The sequence below is a fragment of the Pinus tabuliformis genome, chromosome Q, assembly GCF_031772625.1.
Source record: "Pinus tabuliformis cultivar Carrire ecotype Pingquan chromosome Q, CPIR1, whole genome shotgun sequence".
Taxonomy (NCBI): domain Eukaryota; kingdom Viridiplantae; phylum Streptophyta; class Pinopsida; order Pinales; family Pinaceae; genus Pinus; species Pinus tabuliformis.
In genome coordinates this window covers 264255247-264260944 of record NC_142296.1, presented here as the reverse complement: position 1 = coordinate 264260944, position 5698 = coordinate 264255247, and the positions used below count along the sequence as shown (strand labels likewise).

Below are 5698 nucleotides of genomic sequence, written 5' to 3'. Positions count from 1 at the left end.
AAGGCAAAATAAAAAGACACAAGGCAAGACTGGTTGTCAAAGGATATAAGCAGCAGTATGGGAGAGACTATGAGGAAACTTTTGCACCAGTTGCTAGAATGGAAACCGTGAGAGCAGTGTTGTCCATAGTAGCACAAAACAAGTGGAAAGTTTACCAAATGGATGTGAAGTTAGCATTCCTAAATGGAGTGTTAATGGAAGAGGTTTACATTGAACAACCTCTAGGCTATGAAAAGAAAGGCCAAGAGCACAAAGTATGCAGATTGAAGAAAGCTCTTTATGGGCTGAAGCAAGCACCAAGAGCGTGGTACAGTAGGATAGATTCCTATCTACTGGAAAATGGATTTGAAAAGTGTGAGGGAGAACCCACCCTCTACATCAAAGAAAAGGATGGTAAATTACTAATTGTTGTGTTATATGTTGATGATGTTATTTTCACAAGCAATGATGATTATCTTATTGAAAATTTCAAAACAGTCATGAAAGATTAATTTGAAATGACTGACATGGGTTTGCTGAGATACTTCTTAGGAATAGAAGTAGAACAAAATGGAAATGGGATTTTTATCTCACAAGCAAAATATGTTAATGAAGTGTTGGAAAGATTTAATATGCAAGAGAGCAAAGCAGCAATCACTACCACAGTGATGGGATTAAAACTCAGCAAAGAGGACAACAGCAAGGATTTTGATCTTAGTTTGTACAAGAGCATAGTTGGCAGCCTCATGTACATGATTGCAACTAGGCCGGATATAATGTTTGCTGTTAGTTTAATTTCCAGATTCATGGAGAGACCAAAAGAAGCACATTGGCAGGCAGCAAAAAGGATTCTGAGGTATGTTAAAGGTACTAAAAGATTTGGCATTTTATACACTACTTCAGAATGTTCAGATTTAATTGGATACACTGATAGTGATTGGGCTAGAAGTGTAGATTGGAAAATCACATCCGGTTATGTTTTTCACATGGGTTCAGGAGTCATTTCATGGGCTTCTAAAAAATAGCCTATTGTAGTGTTGTCTACAGCAGAGGCATAATATGTGGCAGCTACAGCAGCATCATGTCAAGCAGTTTGGATGAGAAGGATGTTAAGGAGTTTATGCCAAGAGAAAACAAATGTAACTGTGATTTTTTGTGACAATAGTTCAGCTATTTCATTATCCAAGAATGATGTGTTTCATAAGAGAACGAAACACATTGACACAAAGTTTCATTACATCAGGGAATTGGTAAACAGTGGAGAAATTGTTTTACAACACTGCAGAACTCAGGAGCAGGTTGTAGACATTCTGACCAAACCATTGGGGCAGAAAAGCTTTGAATTTCTGAGGAAATGTCTGGGTATGACTGATAACCCAGTAATTGAAATTAAAGGGGAGTGTTGAAATATAATTTCCACTGCCGCGTTGTTTATTTCAGAAAACCGCTTGTTTTTCCCTTGTGATGCGATCTAATCGCAGATTGCAAATCGCATCCATACTCGTTGCCTCCGCCTGTTCCCTTGAATTCTTCCGATGCGATGTTGCGATGTTATTTGATCACCATATCGCAGATCACACCCATATGTGTCAAGCCTCCCCCTTGTTTTGCACCGAATGCGATTGCGCGATGCAATCAAATCGCAAATCGCAAATCGCATAATTCAACGGTTGATGTAAAGGCATGGTATCTATTTGGTTTTAGGAATTATATATTTTTGAAGTAATATTATATTTTAAAACATTTTATATCTTATTATTTAAATCATATTATTTATTCAATAATTGAATGATAGTTTACCTCCGGATTAGTTTAATTGGTTTTGAATTTGAAAATGAAATATTAATTGCTAAAAAGTTTCAGATTCAAATTCCCAATTCCCTGGGCTTCTTGAAAGAGTAGTATTGGGATCTACCCTACACTATATTGAACTTTATAATATTAATGCCATCTATTTTAATTTAGATGTTTTAATTAACTTTAATGTATATTTACACAAAATACATAAATGGCCATGCTTTTTCCTTGCTACTCATTTCCCAACCTAGAGAAATAGGCCAAATGCCCAAGACTCACAGGCATTTAGTAGGAGTGAAATGTTGGGTGGTTATGATCACTAGCCGGGTAATTCCAAGTGGCTTAATTTTCCTTGAATAACTGAGATGAGTTAGATTGAATTAACCACTGATAGTTATTCTCACAACTGGTTTGAGCACTGAATTATGATAATTTTTCCAAAAATACATATAAAAATTATAAATTATGATAACAAATTATCCAAAAAATTATATTTAAAAAAAATACATAAATAAATACTTTCATATAATTTACTTGTTATATGTTTGTGTTTTGGGTTTACTTGTTCTATGTTTCTGTGTTTTGGGGTTTTTCATATTAAATTTGTTCATAATTCAAGGAATTTGTTGAAATCAGAAGTTTAAATTATAAGTTCTCCACATTTTGTGTTTTAATTTTTTTTTAAATATTACAATCAAAAACACATATTAAACAATAATAAAATTTACAATTTGACCAAAATTTATATCTACATAATAATAACAAAACCTCCAAAAAAAACATATATATATATATATATATATATATATATATATATATATATAGATATATATATATAATACTTAGACAACTCAGATTCTTTGATATAATTCACTAAAAGAAAAACATCACAAATAACAATCGGGTAGGTAGAATATTCCTTGCATTTAGATGCCCTTCTTTCCATGTGAATTAGTTCGCTGTGGAATTAAAAAGAAATCATAATACTTTCTTTGTTTTGGCTTACAATTAAACAACTCCGTTTCTTTTATATAATTTGCTAAAGAACATCACAATTGAGTGGGTAGAATATTCCTTACATTTAGAAGCCCCTCTTTCCAAGTGAACAGTTCTAGACTTACGTTATTTACTTTGGTTTTTTTAGGCTTTTCTGAATCGAAAACGTAAATGAATGCACAGTGAATCAAACCCTAATCTATCTCTTGTAAACTAGACTCTCACCTCGTCGATTGCGTCTCACTCTGCATGCACAAATTTCAGTAAACCAGAATCTCACCTCGTAGATTGCGTCTCATTCTGCAGGCACAAATTTCAGTAAACCAGAATCTCACCTCGTCGATTGTGTCTCACTCTGCAGGCACGAATTTCAGTGACATGAATGACAGCTCGCAGAGATTAGTGTTTTGAAAAATGTGTTTTTAATCGCTAAGCACAAAAAAAACACATGAAAAAACAAGTTGCATTCTGACCGTGCTTGAATTTTAGTTTTGCAGACTGGAAATATTTATTTAAATTTTTTTACCAGTACGTAAATTGTTTTTCATTCGCAACAAAATCCAAACTGTTCTCTATATAAGACAAATTACTTTTCCAATTAACATTGAAACTGATTTTGGCTTCGCCCATTTTAAAATAAAATAAAAAATAAAAGCACTTACGCATTTGTATTATGGAATCCAATGCGTATTCTTGTATCTAAGTTTATTTATCAACATGGAAACCGTGAACGTAAGGCCATATGTCCAGTAACTGTGAGGTCTGAAACTTTATTTTGTATGTTGTACACTGTTGGTTATCTTATAAATCTCCAAGTGAGAAATGGAAAAGAACGCAGTCTACCTATACCTGTTATACGCACTACGAAAGTACTTTTGCTTTAGTGATTACAGTTCGCTCTGCATCACCAGGCCCCAGAACATAACCAAGCACAGCAACCCACCAAGGAATGTGGCACGCATCGCCCTAGTCACTATCCACCCACCCCGGCCACTCTCTAGCTCGGCGGCTGCAAAGTTCAGCGCTTTGGCTAAATACGAAGTAAAGCATAAAGAGCGACAAGACAGTTGTCCGTTTTCCCTTGATGATGCGCCTCCTCTTCCGCAAGGCAGCTGGGTTGTAATATTGCTCCTGCAGCACAGATGTAATGCTGGCCAGGTACCCAACCATGTTTATATACACAAGGACACAGAAGAAAAAGGCGAGTACCATAATTGAATTGAAAAGAAACTCTCTTGAATTCACATATTTATAGAATCCCACGTTGTACATAACCAGGAAGAAGGCCAATATGTAGACCGTGGTATAGGCCAAGACGACTGTAAAAACCCAGACTAGAGTTACTGTCAGGCGCTTCCAAGACCTGGTAACGACGGTCAAAGTGTTCGCAAAGGAAGCTTCATTGGCCGTGTAGATGGAAGCCGCCATGTACATGACCGCCGCAGTGGACAGCATCCAAAATTCAAACACTCCATTCGTCATTCGGAGCGGTTGAAAGCCCCTCAATTCCAGGGTTACCGACTGTACCGGTTTAGTGATCAGATAGAAGAAGTCATGATATGATTTATAAAGCACCAGAGGGCCGGGCATCTGGCATAGCACCGGAGTTGCAAAGGCCAGAGGGAAAAGCAGAGTGAAAGCGAGAGTGCGCACTAGGTCATGGCGGGAGGAGAAGAGAAGGGTACTGAAAGCCTCTTCCCCACTGCCGAGTAACTGGAGTTCCTCTTCTCCTCTTTCCATGGCTTTTTCTTTGACGGTGAATATCTACCGGAAACTCTGAACCCTAAATAAATTGTTGCCCCGCTTCCTCCTGTTGGATATTTTTTCTGTTAAAATCCCAAAAACAAAAATAAACTTATTTTTTCTGTTAAAATCCCAAAAACAAAAATAAACTTAACACAGAGACAATGCTCTGATTTCAATACAGGATCTTTGATCATAAAAAAAAATTGTTACAAAATTGTCTTCCTCTACAGAGGGGTTACATCAGGAACGCTCCAGTTCCAGAATCTGTTTTAACTATCTTAGCACTGCTGTGCATTTACAGATAATTGCAAAGCTCTCAGATTCTTCAAAGATTTCTTACTCTGTCTAACTTGTCTATTGAACTGCTGTTCATTACACATTATATATGTTGAAAAACATATCTGATTCCAAACGATAAGATAGAAGAAAATATCCTACCTGCATTTACCAACCGCAGTAAATAGCTTTGATTACTCGGTTGAAAATATCCTATCTACATTCAATGCAGACTTATCACAATATTGCACCATCGCATAGCGAAATGCCAATTTTACGATGTGCCGAAGCGATATCCATATATGCGATGCATTTTAATCTATGCATGAAAAACATTACAGAACATGGGAAAGTTGGCCGCTGGCGGAACTTAAATTTTATACAGCACAATGCCATATGCCCGTCGGGTCCGACTATCGGATCGCAAACATAACTGTGCGAAGGGCCTGCCACCTTTTGAAAGCGTCGATGCGATATCGCAATGCTACCGCTGATATGCCGATGTTCCAACCCGCCAATGTGCTGACTCGCCGATACGCCGATTTGCCCATCGACGATCGCTCATCGGCGGGGTCTTGAGTGTCGCTGCCTGCTTCCTCCGATTGTGATCTACCGACACGATCTGGATCGTTGATCGGACAGATCCAGCCGATCTCGTGAATTGACTCTTTAAGCCCGCGATTTTGTTTCATGAAGGTTCCGGAGTGTTTTTGCCTCCCGATAGTGCATTTCCATGAAGTAAGAAATCGTTGATCGTGCACGGCAGTTGGAATTAATATTCCAACACTCCCCTTTAATTTCAACAGCTGGGCATTCAAACATACCCAGACATTTCCTGAAATGATCAAAACTTTTCTTTTCCAATGGTTTTGTGAAGATGTTCGCTAACTGATCCTCTGTGCTG

The 5698-nt window shown here is 37.3% G+C and overlaps 1 pseudogene; it reads right to left on the bottom strand.

The window, feature by feature from the left end:
* Window positions 1-3659: 3659 nt before the first annotated feature.
* LOC149219193 (uncharacterized) lies at window positions 3660-5486 on the bottom strand (annotated as a pseudogene).
* Between the last annotated feature and the right edge of the window lie 212 nt (window positions 5487-5698).